Source organism: Crinia signifera, chromosome 5 (genome assembly GCF_055691185.1).
Source record: "Crinia signifera chromosome 5, ASM5569118v1, whole genome shotgun sequence".
Lineage (NCBI taxonomy): Eukaryota > Metazoa > Chordata > Amphibia > Anura > Myobatrachidae > Crinia > Crinia signifera.
The window spans coordinates 110,809,030-110,829,403 of record NC_139221.1 but is presented as its reverse complement, the minus strand read 5'-3'; the positions used below and the strand labels follow the sequence as shown (position 1 = coordinate 110,829,403).

The 20,374-nt window shown below is 42.3% G+C and overlaps 1 protein-coding gene across 2 annotated transcripts in view; it reads left to right on the top strand.

Moving 5' to 3' along the window:
* The window catches only part of CDKAL1 (CDKAL1 threonylcarbamoyladenosine tRNA methylthiotransferase), a 794,854-nt gene that overhangs the window by 712,498 nt on the left and 61,982 nt on the right, over positions 1 to 20,374 (top strand). The window lies entirely within an intron of this gene.

Genomic DNA, 20,374 nt, shown 5'->3' with positions numbered 1-20,374 from the left:
TCGCCAGTTTCTAGAAAGCTGCACGTTGTATAGCACCCTGGTTTTCTACTAAGAAAGTTTTTTTCGGATGGGCCCTGTATTCTGGATATGTCATTGTGGACTAAAAAGTCCTTAAGACTCCGGGGTCTCCTATAGCTGGGAAGGAGTTTGCAATGGGCAAAGGTTTTTAAATCAGGGTCCTCTAACCATCCCAACACATTTCGATTAATTCTTTCGACACTGGAAAACTGCCATAATTCCATCATATCGCACAGCTACATAATCTCTTTATACAGTGGTACTTCAAAACATCTCACATTACAATGAATGGATACAAAAATATATACATCTATACACTAAAGAAAGACACACAATTCCCACAGTAATATTATACAAAGCGCAATCTATTTGGGACATAATCACACACACACATTTGTGTGAAAGTACCTGCATTTTAGATGGTGAAAAAGTTTTGTGGAGTCTGCTGTAATGTGCACAAGGTACATGTAGAATAAAGTGCGGTATTTGCAATATTAACCTGAAAGTAAATAATCTCTATAATATGATTCTCACTATACCAGCAATTACATTGTACTCTGTGTCCATGACGCTTATATGACCTTTCCCATTAGCGCTGCATTTGGTTTTTGCTCTACCTTAGACAGTGTGCAGTCTGTGCAGATGACATCAGGCCTGTAATGAATGTAATTCTAATTAGGAGAATAATTGTTCCAGGGAAAGTTCATTTTTGCTGTTCATAGGCCTATAGGTGGCCAAGCAGTGCTGCGCTATGGAGCTAATCCCACTGGGGACCTATCAACCCTCTACTCTAACAAGAATAATAGAGGTGATGAGAAACTCTAGCATTGGCTGCCATCAATCCTGTTTGATGTTTACAACCACAGCTATTCACTGTTGACTTGAGAAATGATTTGCTGACGCCAGCGAGACAGGTGTCCTCATCATTAAAGAAAAGAAACATCACAATTGTCAGCCCAGTTGTTCGTTGTTTCACAAAGGTTACAGATTTGATTGGCACGAATGCTAAATTTCCCTACTGGCCCTGAAGTATTGATGTGCTGTAGGTAGCGCGAGTCCAGCATTGTCAGCAATGCTCCCGTTGCCCCATGCCTGTCTGTTAGCTTATATATGCTGCAGGGTGACCTCAGCCAACATACCTTCCTGTCCTCCTCTTATACTGTAGATACATTTTTATTACAGATGTAAAAATCCAAGGACATTGCCTTCTGTTCATTGTAATGCATATGCCACACATTATCATATTGCAAGAATACTTTGAGCTAAGCAATCATGTTATATGGAAGAAACAACAGAGGCGACAGCTTGTCATTTGCCACAACATTGACACCAAATAATGTAAAGATGTGAAAACCTTTAAACTCATGAAGGCGTAATGTAACTGTAGGTACCTGTAGCATAACGATGTAATGGCAGCTGATTGAGTAGAATTTATGACCAAGTATTTTTATTCTGTAGAATTATGTGGTTTGACATAACAAATGTAAAATGCATTAAAATGAAATGTGTAAATGCGAATATTACAGGGCCTGGTATATATTGCTGTACCCTGATTCGCTGGGCTGCGTGACTGTATTGTGCGGCAGTGAAAGGGTCTTAATAGGATTCCGCTGAGGTGTCAGAGAGCGATCCAGACAGTGGCTTTATCTCCGCTAGATAGGATTCAAGCAGTTAAACACATAAGCTTAACTCCAGTTTGCATTGAGGTCAGCAAGCTTTATTTCGGCACAGGGTGCTGGAATTAAATAACATTTTAACAATGTAAGTCGTTACCTCAGAAACAAATGCGTGGCTTGGGTTAGTGATACCCTCTGAGGAATGTCAGATTATGTAGCAAATGAGTACGACCCTCCAATCAAAATTCAAAGATTTGCATGTTGCGTTCTGTTATCTGAGCAACAGAGATCTGTTTTAATGCAAATCATGTGGAACCTCGTTCACTACTTATGTAAATTAGTGTCTGTTCAACCTGATAACATCAATTTATGGAGCATGGAGAGATTTCAGTTCTTTATTTACTGGTTCTTTTAATTCATGGTACATTATCATAGAACAGTCTTGTGAGATTTTATTGTAAATTGTATTCACTGGCAACAATTATTTATACTACATGCAGGTGCAGAGATTTAATGCAAATAATGAGGTGGATGGATTTTTTATTTGAAATATGGAAAATAGTGCTCCACAGTGAATGCAGCAGTCTTTCTATAACAAATTACACAATTTAACAACGTTAACCAATACAGCTGTTTATTTTATTAAAAAATTAAGCCAATTATTATGAAATTTATAATATGGTTGTTTAACTCATTAAATTTCTAAAGTTGCACTTTACTTTTGTAAACTAACAGTAATAACACGATTAAAGCCCCATACACACATACAAGACATAATATTGCCCATTTTAGACTTTCTGAGCTATATCGTTTATAATATCGATTTATGGGGCCTGCACGCGGTGCGTCTATCGCGTGCGATTCGATCTTTTTAGTTCAAATTGCAACGTTTCTATACACCTTGCGATGCTGATGCACACTCCCGCGTAGTCAAATTTGCAAGGCAAAATAGTATGTGCGTGCAGGTATATTTAAACTAGATTACATGCACCCTGTAATTGACTACAGTCATGTACTCAAAATCGCATATACCTGTAGTTCAAACCGCACAGTGTCAGCAGTCCAAATAACATATTGGGCGGTATTCAATGCCGCCGGCGAGGTGGTTCCTGCAGTGAGGCTGGCTTGATTTTGGTGAGGATCGCTGAAAACAAGCCATCCTCACCATCTAACCCCCTCGCCGCTCACCCTAGTCAAGTTCTGGGGGAATCTGATGGCGAGCATTCCCCCAAATGGCGAGGTTCGTCACTAATGCAGCTAGCCCGCTGCATATAGCGGCGACCCTCGCCATTTTGACGGCCGCATTCGCTGTTTATACCTTGCTGGAAAAACCCAACGAGGCGGAAACGGTGAGTGCAGGGGTGTAGTTGAATACTCACCCGTGAGCTATCGGCACTGCTCACCAAAGGACATTGAATATACCCCATTGTATGACTCAAATAGCACCTAGCGCACATCTCATTGTGTAGGCCCTATTATTGCGTATTATGACAGGAAAAACATACTACATACAGACAGTGCATCCATCCATACTTACACTGCCTCCATATATACACACTTACAGTACAAACATCAATACATACACTGCTTACATACATACACACACACTGCCTTCGTACACACACACACATACAGTGCATACCTCTCACATACATATACTGCATCCGTGCATACAGAACCATACCCCCTCCTCTCCAGGCTGGGAAAATGGTGACTGACAACTATTACATACCAGGGGAGTGATTCCAAGTAGCCACCATTTCGGGTGCTGCTCCACACAAAAAAAAAACATCTTTAAGAATCTTACTGCTGACCAGCGGCATGGTGTGGGGGGTTATTTCGTCCGCTGCTGACGCGTTCTCCTGATTGATTCTGTTGAAGCACTGCTCTCTGATGCTGCCTCTGGGGGTCACTGCAGGCAGCGTGGGGGTCACTGCACAGCTGCCGCTGCTTCTGCTGGTGGGGGAAGGACTGTTTTGTCCCTGATGTTGTTGCTGGCTCCATAGTCCAGCAAGCTGAGGGCTGGGGCGCTGTCCTCAATTCCCCCACCCCTGACAAGGGTATGTGCCCAGACCTCTCCGCCCAGATCCCCGCCGTCTTTCCCATTGGATTGGGGTCCTAGGGCCCCTGGACAAGTGCCCATCATGCCCAATGGGAAAGACGGCTTTGGGTACACAGGTCAGGAGAGATCAGAGGGCCCTGCTCATGAGTTCATATACAAAACGGTCTAGTGCAGAAAGGCTCAAACAAAAATGTATTTTCTACCACACACTTACACAGATAAGCCCTTTGTAAGCTGCCTTCTTTTCAGTGCTTTTATGTACTCTGCCAATACTGCAATAACACAGTTTCGTTTAACTACATTTTTCTTTTTGTATTCTATTCTGAAGTGCATCACTGGGTTACACCACCGTGTGTATTTTTAATGAACCAAAGGGATATATATTTCATATAATAACTTTTGTCAAATTAACTTTATATGTTTTGTAGTACAGTAGTAGTCTTGTTTTAATACAATAGTTCTCATTATACAGTCTGTCGAACGTATTACATAGAAATGATAGTACAGTAATTTAAGGCACAGGCCTGCTCCTTAGAATAAGAGATACACATTAAGGACGGCTGCCAGTAAGCTTCTTAATGAGAATACAGGCTCTTCATTTGCTGTATGTGAGTGATGTGGCACATCTCATCTGCGCAACCATTTTGTATGTGTTGCTCTGGGACATGCAGATGAACGTGTGGCAGCTAATGCATTACTGAGTCACGTAAACTCCATCTGCTCTCCGTGGTGATCAGCCTTTTCATAAAGAATAAAGAGAGGGCTTTTGTATTCTATCCAACAAGCCCTGTCTGCTGTATATCTTCTTTTTTAATGCTTTTATTTTCTGTGTGCATTGCAAAGAAAGCCTGTCTCTACCTAGAAAAGCCTAATTTAACATTGTACATTTTGAAAGGCTAATAGTAATTGGCCAAGTTGAAACTACGTGTGTGACACAGTAACAATCACCCGTCTTGGACCTAAAGAACTTTCTAAATGCTGTATACTTTCTCATTGTCCTTATTCACACTGTGATTCGTGCACGCTACTGGTAATGCAGACGTTTTATCAGTGTCATTCACTTACTGGGAGATACTAGCAAAAACATCTGCTGTAGATTATGTGCGAAGGAGGAGAGCAATATATTCTAAACAGTGATTTCATTGGTTGTTATTGTTGCGAAATTAAATACTTAGGGCGGGATGCGCTACAGCGAAAATGCAGCTAAAACACCATTTTCGTGGTTCTTACCACATTTTTGAATGCACTAAAACACACACGTTGGGTAACCACTGCAAAGAGGTATCACCAGAAAAAGATGGCGATACCCTATAAAATTGTATGGTCTTCTCTCTGCAGCACTGTGTGAGGGATCCATCATGGATCCTTCTCAGCATTCACCCCTGCCGTCGCTCTGTGCATGCACAGGACGACTACTGGGTCTCAGACCCGTAAGTATAGGGATCTTGCTGCATAGCGAAGGACAGCTCGTACCACAAGAGCTCTCCATTGCGTTAATAATCGCATATGTAAGTGCATATGTGATTATTATGAATGCCGTAGCCGGTGAAGTGGGGCCGCGGATGTTTGAGCATCCCAGCCTTCATTTTGGGAGTAAACAAGTGGGTTATTTTAAGATGTTGATGTCTAATGATTTTTATACGCTTGGTTTATCACATTTTCAGACAATTACTTTGATTAAAGTGCATTTAGAACATGCGTGTTCCACAATCAGGGCTAATACTCATCTATTATATTATCAAACATGATTACATGGTAAGGTATATAATACTTTTTTTTATGCTATTCAAAGGAACCAGATTTTAAATTTGTTTCTTTTAGTGCATTTGAGATCATGAAAACAGCCTTTGTCCTAGGTGTTACCAGCATAACCCTTTAGAACATGCATATCATATATAGCCTTAAAGGGGTTTTTAACATGTCAAACTAATGTTGTCAGCAGCCTGTTGTATTTCAATATAATAGTGTGCTGTCAGGATGGGTGCGAGGTTTCCAGGTGCCCTAGGCAAGGCTTCACATTACTGCCCCGAATTCCCCAATATACTCTTCCCATTCATTTATATAAAAGCACACTTACAGTCTATGACAACTTGCCGAGTCCTCTGTCATATGCCCTTCCCATGTTTACGTGTATCACACTTTGGGGGTGAATCTAATTGACTCGCTAAGCAGCGAAAATTGAATAACTCGCCCTGGCCGTTGGAGGTCTGGGTAGCAGCCGAATTAGGATCACTATGAACTTCCCATTAGGCACGTGAGGCAGGTGCCTAGGGGCGTCACATGTTTGGGGGCGACACTTGGATACTTGTGATGGTACGGTCAGCCTGAAATGTACCAGTAACTGCAAAATATCCACTGTACTGTACCATATTGCATCTTGAATAGAGTTTAAATGGATAAGACATGCAGGTACTGCCCCTGTAATCTCTCCAATTTGGTAAATATGTATACATAATTTTAAGAAAGTCACAGTTAGTGGCTTTTTTTTATTAATCCATTAAATTGGCTACTATGGAATGAGGGCTTATAAATCATCAATAAAAATAATACAATTAGGTGGGGGGGTGGGCATTATTGTTGTGCCTAGTGGAGGCAAAACCCAATATGCCCATTTATCTTGTCCCCCATTAACCCCATTTACCAATTCACCCTCTACGGCGCATCCATTAATTTCCCCTATCTAGCACCGATTAATTATTATTAATTATGCACTCACTGCCCGCACCCATTTATACATTCACCGCCAGCACCCAAATATCCATTCACCGCCAGCACCCATTTATGCATTCACAGCCCGCACCCATTTATACATTCACCGCCCTCAGCCAAATTACCATTCACCGCCAGCACCCATTTATGCATTCACAGCCCGCACCCAAATATCCATTCACCGCCAGCACCCATTTATACATTCACCGCCCGCCCCAAATATCCATTCACCGCCAGCACCCATTTATGCATTCACAGCCCGCACCCATTTATACATTCACCGCCCGCACCCAAATATCCATTCAGCACCCGCGCCCATTTATCGATTCACCGCTAGCACCCATTTTTCCATTCACCTCCCGGACTAATTTATCTATTCCCACCTACTGTATAAGAAACTGTCAACCTTCACAGCATCCTTTGATACATTTGCATCCAAACTGTCAGCCCCCATAACTCCCCCACCTAGTAATATACACAATCTGCACCCATTAACACATTCATGGACACTGTCAGCACCCATCATCCTTCCCCCACCGAGCACGTATTAATTTATTAACCCCAAGGATCCAATGTCCATTTACCACCAGAACATGTTAATATCCATGAGCACCTAGCAACCTCCCCATCCTCTAGCACATTCATCCATTCACTCCCAGCAGCTATTAACCTCCCTCTACCCAGCAGTCATTGCAGCATTAACCTATAGAAATCATTAACCCCACACGTGTGCGCACACATTAATCTGTGCACCCAGTAATTCCCTTCACAGCACCAATTATTACATTTCTCCCCAGCACCCATTAAACAATTCCCCCATCACCTATGAACTCCATTACACACCAGGAAGCCATTTAAAAGCTCTCTTACCTGTCTGGCTCCTGCTCACTCAGCTCCGCGTAGTTCTTCTTGTACAGCCTATGAGGCAAAGCTCGCAGTAAGCATATGCCAGGCAGCCTGAGCAGGCCCCACCTCGGGTCCCAGCTCCCTAGGCAGCTGCCTAATTGAAGGTTGCCCTATGCTTTTATATTGTACAGTGGAATTTTCAGTCTTGTTAATGCATCTTTATTTGAGTTTTATATATTATTTTTTACATGGTTTATTTTACATGCGACTTGGGTGCACTACTATGTTAGTTAGTTTTGTTTTTTTGCTGTGAGATTTTATGATCGATAACTCTTATGAGCGGTCAGTGTTTAACAACATGAATCTGCTGTGCAATTTCTATTTATTATCTAATCTTATTTCAGTCCTTCTAAAAATATAAATGGGAACCGTACATCCTCCCTCATGTGCTTAATTCTCCCAGGAAACTTCATGCCATTTTATTTGGAATGATAATAAGCATATGTAAAACAGGAGCGATCCAAGTGTCGCCCTGATCGGTCAGTGGCCTCGTAGCTAACAGCAGGCAGATAGTTTGGAAAAGACTTGTCATTTTTAGGTCACAACTGACATCCCTGAATATAATTTACTTATGAACTGCATGGCAGGCCTTGTATATGCTTGAAGAAGCTACATTTTCACAGCGGGAGGCCAAATCAAAATGAAGCAGTCAGTTGCAGGTGCACAACCATAGAAGGGGAGCTATTTACCCTGAAGCTGGAAAGCCTGGGCCAAGAAAGCAAACGCACACACACACTCTCTTGTATTCCTGCCAGAAGTATTCAGAAGGGGACCAAATAATGGTTATTCAGTTGCCTTTAATGAGATGCATTGCCCACTGCTCAAAGACTGAGGCGCTTTCTTTTCTTATGCTAATTTGGCACCATTAGAGTCTGTCCATCTGTAACTTTTATAGTACTGTACTTAATCCGTCCTGCTCACTCAGCCCAAAAACCAGAGCAGCAAATGGCAAAAGGGCGACTGCCTGTATGGGCTACATCTGTTGCATAAACCTAACATGAACATTAATGCCTAGCATCACGCATGTGTACAGAGGCTTGGGGAGAATCAATGGCGTGGCAAAGACCATCTTGCTGCAGAGATAGGAGTCTGTTCCGTATTCAGTGTCTTTCTTCGTTCCCCCCTTAAACAGCTTGCGAATGGCTTATTTATGTGCAAAGTGAGTTATGGAAAGCAATTCATTTCCAACTATTTTGTTGATGGAGGCAAAACTTATAATAAGCAAGTTATTTATTAAGCTCTAAAATATAATTTATTTCTACCCATACTGAATTCATTATTCTGAGAATCAAACAACTTCCAACCAGCTGGCATCGGCAATCAACATAGGTGTATGAATAAGGTCACGTGTATGCTTGGTAATCCCTCTCTCATGTGTGTGTATGGTTATATATATATATATATATATATATATATATATATATATATATATATATATATATATGTCTGGCAGAATACAAAGGCATATGCATTGATGTAACTGCACTTGTTGTGGTGTCTTTCATACATCTACATAAATACATGTACAAATGGTGTACACACACACACACACACACACACACACACACACTGTGACCAGGACTTGCACACCTTCTATATAATAATTATTTTATTTATATAGCGCTCTTTCTCCAGTAGGACTCAAGGCGCTTAACAGATAAAATGAATGTAATACAGTACAAAAATAATGAAGTACAGTACACAACATATTAAAACTGTCAAGTTCATTGGAGTCTTTGCATTACTCTGTTATAGTGACATGATTAATTTAATTACATTTCAAGCAACACTGTGTGAATGGGTTCAGCTTTTTATTTAAAAAGAAAGAAAAACATTACATTAAAGACAAAGTTTTATATTAAGGTTTTGTGCTAAATATTTGCTTGGAAATATGTCATTAGGGGTAATGATTTGGTGATAAAACAAAGGCGGTAGAACCAGGATTGCAATGTTCAGTTTGCACATGATGGTTGCAATATTGTTCAGAGATGTACTAAGGCCATCTGGTATATACAGGGCTGGCCGGGGGGGATGCGGCCACAGTGTCTAGCTACACAGGGGGTGTTGTTGGAGGGAGATGCGGCATGTGTAATACAGCATGGGGGGGTCAGTGAGGCCGCTATACATGGGCGGGCTCCAGGGGCGTGGGTAGGCTCACTCACCTGCCCCCATGATGGTATTTCCTCTTGCTCTCCTCTGCGTTGGCGGGAGTTGGGACCCTTCCTGCTGCTGCTGCTGCTCCTCCAGGCAGCTCATTACCACCCTCCGGTGGTGCCGACCCTGGGTATACAGTATAGGCTAAATTCACTACAGCTTCTAACAATGGTGACAATTAACAAGACCACTAAACTTCTGACACACCTCGCACTTGGTCTCTTTTGACTCTTCGGTGTAAATTTACTAAATCTTCAAAAAACTGGGGAAAAAATGATGTTGCCATAGCAAATCAGATTCTGTCTATCATTTCTCGTTTACATCACAGAAAATGATAGACATAATCTGATTGGTTGCTATGGGCAGCATTGCCTTTTTTCATTTTCACCTGCTACAGACTCGCCTCTCCATAGAAGCCAATCTGTATTGTCAGATACGGTCATGTTTTGTTGAATCCACAGCTGTTTTTGACCAAATTTCTTAGACAATCCACCGCAGTTCCAACATTGTACACTAACTGTCGGTAGCCGGCTAAAACAGACGTAATTCATTAAACGTTCTGCAGGGTCCCGACAGTTGGAATCCAGATTGAAATACCCCCTATATCTCTTACCTGGCAGATATACATTGGTTCTTACAAATATATGTATGTGTGTATATATATATATATATATATATATATATATATACTGTGTATATATATATATATATATATATATATATATATATATACGTATATATATATATATATACAGCAGAGGTTTGGCACTCCCTGTAACAATAATGGAGAAGCCAGTGCATTCACTGAAGCAGAATCCAGCGATCTGTCTCCCTGCTGAATGAATTGGGTTTTTTTTTAAAACTTTTATGAAAATCGATGCTGCATAATCGCACGTCCTATTAGGATCCACCTGAGGTCCGTTTTTTATATATATTAGAAGTCGTTCCATGTGTAGCAGTGTGACACACTGCACAAACAACATATTGAAAGTCACCCCTGAGGAAGTCAGTGTGACGAAACGTGTTGGTTGTTTCTATGTATCATGTGGAAACGACTAAACTGCAAACAAAAGTTTTAACACATCATTTTTAAGAGACTATGTATTAAATTGTTTAAAATTGTGATACGTGTCTGTAAATTATTACAGTTCTTACTGGTGGTGGAGAATAAAGATAGTGGCGCACTCTGTTTCTTGTTTCTATCTATTCCCACTTCTCCCCTACTAACAGAGGGGACAAACGGAGCTGCAGCCAACAAACACACTTCTAATCAGCGCATTGAAGGGGTACCTTTTCTTTTCTCTCTCTCTCTCTCTCTCTCTCTCTCTCTCTCTCTCTCTCTCTCTCTCTCTCTCTCTCTCTCTCTCTCTCTCTATATATATATATAACCATCTTTCAGAAATTTCAGTGTGTATGTTGCCCTAATAAACACTCCCAGTGGCATTGACCCCCATGCTGTGGTTTAAAAGTATCATTCTCCCAGTGGGGGAGATGTATTAAGCCTGGAGAAGAGAAACTGTAAAATGGCGATAAAGTGAAAGGAGATAAAGCACCAGCCAATGAACTGTGTTTGAAAATGACAGTTGGGCATGGATTGGCTGGTACGATATCTCCTTTTACCTTATCTCCACTTTATCTCCTATTTATCTCGTCTCCAGGCTTAATACACCCACCCCAGTGCATCATGCAGAGCGGGAACATCAACAACTCTTTATGGCGCAGGATATACACCAGTAGTAGATACAGAGTTTAATGTTGTATGTGTGGTGTATGGTGCAAGTTAAACCTTTAACATGCAAATCGAATTGTTTGGTGTGTTATGGAATATAATCCTAATGCCTGACGAGAGATCTTCTCATACCAATTTGTACCCGTGTCATGTTAGCATTCTCACATATGAAATAGGTTGGTAATGTATTATTGGCGTCTGTATTCTGGGAACATAGCCAAAGTGCTGCATGAACCTTGGATAGAAATGACTGCACTGTAGCATACAATTGAAATATGCGTTATTATATTATGCTCTCAACTTGAACTAGTGCTCAGAATATCCATATAGTCTTGTAGGACTCATTTTACATGGTACATTTCAGACTTAATGTGCTGGGCTAATAAAGAACTTTTAAAGAAGACACGTTTTTCCTTTGACAGTAGGGCTATATCAGCAGAGTACAGTAGTACATATGTAAAGCAAGAAGCCATGTGTGTTTGTGGGCTATTGTGTTACTGTGCCATGAATACCCCTTTAACACCAGCAAAAATTTTCTGCTTGGCCCTGGAAACAACCCGCGACTAACGCTGGTGTGAAAGGTTCCCGGGCCAAATTCCCAGGAAAATTTGCCAGGATTTCAACCCTGCTAGCTAGCAGGGTTGGTCCCATGACCAGCCCGGGTTACTGGCTGGTGTGAAAGCTACGGAACCGGGTGGCGGGCAGCGGGGTCCAGGCAGCGGTGGCTGGGAGCTTGTAACGCTATTTGCCAGGTGGCGGGGCAGGAAGTGCTGCTGAATTTGAAAACATATTGAAAAGACTGTCCCTCAGCTTATCAGCGTCTGGCCAGTCTATTCAAAATGTTTTCAAATTCAGCATCGTTCCCACGCACCGCCCAGCAAATAGTACTACAACTCTTAGCCGCTGTTGCCTGGACCCATTGCTGCACATAGGCGCCCTACCAGCGCTGTTTCTCTCCCCCCCCCCCCCCCCCCCTCACACCACAAAATGCAAGGAATAGGCTCATGTGAAAGGGGCCAACCGGGGAATGTCCCTTCTTGATCCCTGGACTGTATTGCCGGGTAAGTCCCTGCATTTTCTGGTGTAAAAGGGGGATAATAGTCTGCACCCAGGCCCTCTTCTATGTTTAAACATGCTTGGATGAATACTACTCTGAATAATGCCCTTGCTTGGCGTAATACTACACTAAATGATGCCCTTGCTTGGCGTAATACTGCACTGAATGATGCCCTTGCTTGGAGAAATACTCCACTGAATGATGCCCTTGCTTGGAGGAATACTACTCTGAATAATGCCCTTGCTTGGCGTAATACTGCACTGAATGATGCCCTTGCTTGGAGAAATACTCCACTGAATGATGCCCTTGCTTGGAGGAATACTACTCTGAATAATGCCCTTGCTTGGCGTAATACTACACTGAATGATGCCCTTGCTTGGCGTAATACTACACTGAATGATGCCCTTGCTTGGCGTAATACTACACTGAATGTTGCCCTTGCTTGGCGTAATACTGCACTGAATGATGCCCTTGCTTGGAGGAATACTCCACTGAGTGATGCCCTTGCTTGGAGGAATACTACACTGAATGATGCCCATGCTTGGAGGAATACTCCACTGAGTGATGCCCTTGCTTGGAGGAATACTCCACTGAATGATGCCCTTGCTTGGAGGAATACTACACTGAATGATGCCCATGCTTGGAGGAATACTCCACTGAATGATGCCCTTGTTTGGAGGAATACTCCACTGAATGATGCCCTTGCTTGGAGGAATACTACTCTGAATGATGCCCTTGCTTGGAGGAATACTACTCTGAATGATGCCCTTGCTTGGAGGAATACTACTCTGAATGATGCCCTTGCTTGGAGGAATACTACTCTGAATGATGCCCTTGCTTGGAGGAATACTCCACTGAATGATGCCCTTGCTTGGAGGAATACTCCACTGAATGATGCCCTTGCTTGGAGGAATACTCCACTGAATGATGCCCTTGCTTGGAGGAATACTCCACTGAATGATGCCCTTGCTTGGAGGAATACTACTCTGAATGATGCCCTTGCTTGGAGGAATACTACTCTGAATGATGCCCTTGCTTGGAGGAATACTACTCTGAATGATGCCCTTGCTTGGAGGAATACTCCACTGAATGATGCCCTTGCTTGGAGTAATACTCCACTGAATGATGCCCTTGCTTGGAGGAATACTCCACTGAATGATGCCCTTGCTTGGAGGAATACTCCACTGAATGATGCACTTCTGCCCTCTAGGTAGCAGTAATATACAAAATTGTGAAATTGCAGGCAGTTCACTGCTTTGATAATGTGGGATTTGTGTTTTATTATATGCAATGGGTATGGGATACTCCTTAGAACCATGAAGAGAAAATCTGTAGTGTAAGGACAGGCTAAAACTGAATAATTAATATATCCAGCGGGAAAACAACTTTGTAACTTACAAATGTAGAAGCCTATATTATCATCATCATCATTATTTTAGTATTTAGCACATACTGTAGTACTAAGTTACGTCAGCTAGCTTGCAGCATAGCCCACAATAATAATACAAACTTAAATCCATTTCAGATGAGGGTTTAAAGGCAACAAAATGTTGGGTTATTTGTTCTGTAGCTCATGGCCAGTTAATTGATCCTGGTTGGAAAATGCCCAAGTCTTTGTGATAACACTGACTACATAAAAATGGCTATTATATTATAGTGCGACAGCCGCATCACTAAACCATCCGACTTAGCACTTGAGGTGCCATTTTTTATATGCGATATATCGCATGTAAGAGGGCTATCGGGGAGCTTCCAGGGGAGTACAATGGAAATCGGATGCAATACAGGGCCGTGCATCGAATCGGTTCAGCTGTGAAACACACATGCGATTTCACCTGATTTCTCAGCACGATCTGTCGAATTCAGGTGAAAACAGGCCAAATCGCCTGGCGGGAAATTGACTAAGATGAGAGTTGTATTTCACATGGGATTTTGTTATAGGAAACCAATTAGATACTATTATCTTCTAGAAGGTGCTAAATAAATAAGATAAGATGTTGGTTGCCCATAGCAACATCCCATGTGAAATACAAATCCCATTTTAGTAAATTTCCCCCATACAGTAAGGATCCACCTTTATTCTTAACGTTCTTAACGTCCGGATGCTGCTATTGGGATCCGCCAGGATCCTGACCGCATCTTTATAATTATATAGTAGTGTGTTTACTGTTCTCCTTTTCTTATACCCCTTTCACACTGCAGCTCTTAACCGGTATATTGCCGATTTTTTTAGCCTTTTAAAACGGTTAGAGCTGCAGTGTGAAAGCACCAGTCTGCATTTACCAGTTACAAATAACCGGTAACTGCAAACGGTTAAAAAGCGGTTCAGAGCCGTTTTTTATGCAGTGTGAACGGCTCTGAACCGGTATATAGGACTCAGGCAGTAGCTATGAGAGCGCAGAGCATATGTAATGAGATGCTCAGTACATATGCACATATGTAATGATTGGCTCATTCATATGCACTGCGTTCATTACATATGCGCATATGTAATGAGTGGCTGTCCTGCTTTCACACTGCAAACCTGCTTGAGACCCGGTATTTATGTGCAGTGTGAAAGGGGCTTATGCGGGGTACACACCATGACGACCCACTCACGATGCACATCGTGAGCGGGTCGTCAGTGTCTCGTCTGACCCGCTCACGGTGACGCGGGGGAGCACGACCCGCTCACGATGTGCACCATGAGTGGGTCCGATCGGATGGCGACCCGCACCCGGCTGTATGGTCGTCATTGAGATCCTACCTGCAGCAGGTAGGATCTCAATAACGACGACCGACCCGGATCGGTATCGATCCACACCAGGACAGAAAAGGGCCCAATCAGCACACAATCTACATCCAATTGATCGGAATTGGATCTAGATTGTGGGGATCGGGCCCTAGTCGTCCTGGTGTGTACCCAGCATTAGAACGGTAATATACCATTTTAAATACCGTTTCACAATACCGGGTCTCAAACGTTTAGGCAATGTGAAAGCAGCTTTAGAGGAGATAACGGTAGTATTTTATTTGTAATATTTACTCCAAAATGTATAAGATGATGTACAAAATTCAGATTTTTGAGCAAAAATCAGCATGTACTACAGTATATAATTATCAGCTGCAGCTCCAATGGTGGTGTCACATTGGAGCCTCATACTCTGTACTCCACATATACTGTATTTAAATCATTAATTTCAAGGCGTAAAACAGAGAGAGGCTACAAGCAATTTAATCACTTAGGTGTTTTTCTGACAGCGATGTTTTGTGCATCTGTCTGAAGCACTTAATAAAAATACTCTCCAGTTGAAAGATGTTCTAGTAAGCGAAGCCTGTCACACACATTGTTTTATGCACTCACTAGAAGCTGTGATGAGGTTTCCTATACCCCTCCCCATGGTTACATATGTCACACATCACTAGGTACGAGGGGAGTATAAGTTCCCAATAGTAGAGCTGTGGAATATGCTGACGCCATATAAATATAAGAATAATATATTTTTGTTTGTATTTAACTGTTTATGCTCGTATACATTAGAGAACTAAAGTTACATTTAATGCATTTTGTTTCAGTTTGTTTTTAATGTGTAAAATATATATTTATACAGCAAAAGCAGCAATAAGGCTTGGGCCACACATAGAGCGGTATTCAATGCCTTGAGGGCGAGCTATATAGAAGTGCCGATAGCTCGCCGTCAGGGTATTCAATGAATCCTCGCCTTTTGCTTAAGGCGAAGAGGAAGCAGGGAGTGTGGCCATTCAAATGACGACGCTTGCCACAAAATGAGGCTGTTGGCGGCAGCAAGACATTCCCCTCCCCTCGCCGGAGAGAACAACCTCGCTGAAGAAAGGAACTTGTGATACACAGACTCCAGCATGGACCCCTGTAGCGCCAGACTGCTGTGTATGTAGGCGTCCTGCTGCCACACTGCTGTGTGTGTGTGTGTCACACCACACACCTAATAGGGGCGTCCTGACCCCTAAATCCGCCCCTGACAGCACTGCAGGATTTGTATGCTCTGTACAAATAACTTGTAATAAATAAAATAAAAGTGGCTAAACATGAATGTTGATTTTAAATTCTTGAAGTCTTTTTGACCTTAAAGACACATACAGTAAGGTCTGTCAGTGGGGCAGTTTCTCAGATGCCTGTTTATTAGGCATTTCTATGAAGCCCCCAGAGTATATTATCCAGACCAGCAAGCACAACCTGTGGCCAAAGGGTTGTATGCAGTCCAGGCCCTCATTATAAGTGGCCATCGGATGGAAGCCACCTCCGTATTTGTCTTTATTATTTTTTCTTCACTCACTGCAGATGAGAGTGGTGGGATTACTCATTTGGTGCGACTCAAATTGAATGGAGGAAACCAAATTGTCGAATAATTAGCAAAACATGCCAAATTGATTATACTGTATGATGAATATATTGGCTTATTTTCATAAAACCAGGAGCTCCTTGGTTTTCCTTCCACAGACACAGGCACACAAAATATACAGTACCTTGACATTTCCCCCTAGGAGTTATCTCTTTATAAAATGTTATTGTTTAATTTAGAGGCCTGCATACCTTATCCAAGTGATCTGCTACCCCCCCCCCCCCCCCCCCCACACACACACGCTTACCTCCATTTACCTCCCTATGGGTCCGAGTGGAAGTGATAGTCACAGCTGATAACTTAGCAGCCAGTCAGCTCCTCTATTAAGTTAAAGGCTGGGTTAAAAATGACCGTTAGTAGCTGATTGGCTGGTGCATTATCACCATTATCACTTTGCCAGGCTTAACAAATCTATCCCTATATTTATTCCCTAGACAACCCCTTACTCCAACTATTCTCATTCTTCATTGATTAACTCTTTTGGGCTCTTATTCTAGGCATATTACCTTATCATTTACATGTCTGTCAGACTGACAAAATCCAATATTGTTGCTATACACTGTCAGATTGGATGTTTGTCAGCATATCAGATCATTTAAATTTGAGCACCAATTATTGAATCTATTGGACATGCTGGATGCTTGTGTATGTCCAACACAATATTGCCATGTTCACACTGCCAGTGTGAACAACACGGCTTTTACAGCGCCAGACCCAAACCAGCGCCAGACCCTGTTCTCACTGCTGGGCAAATTCCCAGGTGAAGCAGTTCTACCCAGTAATTTGCCTTTTAACACAGGTTTTTTTGCAGTGTGAATTGGTCGACCCATGTCTGCATACCTGGTTTTCCAACCCAGGTAAAAGCAGGGTTGGAGACCGCAGAATTTCGAAATGGGTTGGACTGAAAAAAAAAAAATGTTAAAAGGCAAATTACTGGGTCGATATGCTAGACCCAAGAATTTGCCTAGCAGTGAGAAAGGGGTATAACTGTACTCTGTTTGCTCAGCATTAGTCTTGGCAAATTAAGGTCTGTGTGGGTCCATGGGCAACAAACATGTTAAGGCCCCTATTCATTTAAGGAAAGGGGTATGTTGTACAGTTCTTGCCTCCAATGCGAAGTGGGCTTGGACGTAGATGGAGAGGAGCCTGTTATCCTGTGGCCAGTAAGTCGCAGTCTAACACAGATGGCAGTGACATTTTGACAGACAGACATAGATACAAATACATATACAGTATAGGGGGTTATCCAATTACCTGTAAAGTAGCACCAGGAGTGTTAAATGTACGTTTTTTACAATGTTTCTCCTGAAAGCACACAGGTTTGGCGAAACTGTGGTTTTTCTTTTTTAACCCGGCTACTGTGAAATAGGGCCGCTTTCTGGGATTTGGCAGGTGAAACTAAATCCCCGATAAGCCATGGCACATGTTGGCATGCTAATGGAGTGGATCATTAGCCAGGTCCCTGAGTGCCTGCAGGTCCTTGTACTCCTGCTTTTGGCTTGATGTGATGTGGCTCCCATGGGTGACCTGTTTGTGCTGATCTTATGCTTACCATAAACCGATGCAGCTTATATCTCAGCCAGTAGTAATGAGTTACTGTCTGGCAAGATGTTGTCTCCTCGCAAGTCTGCAGGGCAGTGCACACTGCTGGATAATAGCAGGCAGCATGTGCTGTTATGCCATCCACTGTGTGTGTGTGTGTTGGAGCCTGGGGTTGTTATTGATAGATACTTAGGGCGGAATGTAATGGTGCTTGAGGTCGGCTGAACTCAGACTTTATTTAAAGGGACAATTGCTTAAAAGGCATGGTTTTGCCTTGTAAGTGATTGCCCTTTTAAAAAAAAAAAATCTGAGTTCGACTGGCATGCTGCACTACCGACGACCTCAAGCGGCATTACATTCCGCCCTTATTGTCAGAATTCACCTGGACTGTAACTATGGGTGGTATTCAATGAGGCTGATTCGCCAGGTTTTTATGGCGATTTTGTGCTGTAAGGTGAATTTCTGACTAAAACGGTGAATCACCCTATTCAATGACCAGATGGCGAATACATTTCAAGTTTTTTTTCGCCATGATTCACCGAGTAGCAATCGCTATCTTTTTATGGTGAAGTGGAAGGTGAACTTTTAAAATAAAGTGTTTTTTTTTTTACAATTGGTGTCAAAAAATCTGGAATTTTATTCTGAGGAGGGGCATGCTATTTTTATTCATGTGCTGTAAGCACATGAATATATATTTAATTAAATTTTTTTTTTTTTTTACACAGACCAGCCAGCAGGGGGCCAGAGCCGAGCCGCTCAATAGATATTCATATATTCTATATTCACTTCACCCGATCATTACATATGCATGATCGGGTGTAGTGAATATACCCGGTCCCCTGCTGGCACCCCAGGGGGGCAGCCTGTGCTGCCTGGCTCCCGGGGAGTCCACCTCCCCCCCACAAACGTTCTGGGGCAGGCAGGGAGACTTTCATCTCCCTGCCTGCCACCGTCCTCAGGCTCCCTGCGGCGTCCACCGCAGGAGCTCAAATTTGCCAGTCATGGGCAGCAAACCCCTGACTCGTTGAATACCGGAGCCGGCGAGGCTCCGGAACGCAGCGAGCAGTGGCGAATGTGCAGCGAATCCTAAACAGGATTCGCTGCACGTCGCCAGTATAAATGCTCTAAAGTATCTATGATATATAACATTGATCTTTGTGTTGACTATTTTGTACTGTAAATGTTTTTGCTCGCTATTTTTTCCTGGATATTTAATAACTTTCATAAAAAGACATAAATTACTGTAGCACACCAAATTGAAATGCCACAGTCATAGTGCTTTGTGTGATATTTGCACACCTGAAACCGCTGTGAAAAGCATTGCATGCCTTAATCAACTACTTATTAATGCTCAAACAATACATACAGCGCTGGTCATAAACTCTGGACAATGATAAAATGTGATTGTGAAATGTAAATTTCTGTATGGCTGATGCCAGTAATCCTAAACTGTATGAACTAAAATAGTTGATATTATTTTATAAAGTGGGAATACATATGCAAATCTGTTCTCTAGTACTTTATCTGTGCAATGCTCAGTGAGTTTGCTGATTCCAAGAGAGGAGGGGGGAGAGCGGGGACCTTGCTGCATCGGGCAGCATGGCATTGACAACCACATCCTCCAATTGTATAGAAGATGGGTGATACCCCGAGAGCGTGCATCGCTAGCAATGTAGTGGGCACACGATGGATGTTTTTCCGAATTTTTCATAACAAATGGTCATTATCGACAAATTCATTAAAAATATATTTAATTATTTGAGTGCCAATGTCGCTGTGAGAGATCTTTAAAATATCAGCTATAAATGCAAGGGTCACTCACAGCGACGGTTCTTTACTGTTCTTTAACTAAACTTCAATTAATTGACTTGGCTGTTTTTGTGTTCATTTATACTAAAACAACAGTCGCTGTGAGCGACGCTGGCATTTTTAGCGAATATTTTGAGGATTGCTCACAGCAACGTTGGCACTCAAGGGGTTAATATATTGTTTAGTGTTTACCCAGTATAAGACCGTGCTAAAAAAGTTCCACAAAATGCTAAAGAATTTGCTGTATATAAAGGTGGTTTGTTGGAGCTTTCATCGGTTAGAGTACAGAGGCTGGATTGAACCAAATGCATTCTATTTAGGAAAATGGACAACCCGTGTTATATCAGTTAAACAAGGGAGCACCAGGCTCACCTAAGCCCCTCCATTCTTTAGCATGGGTTTAGTGTGTGGGTG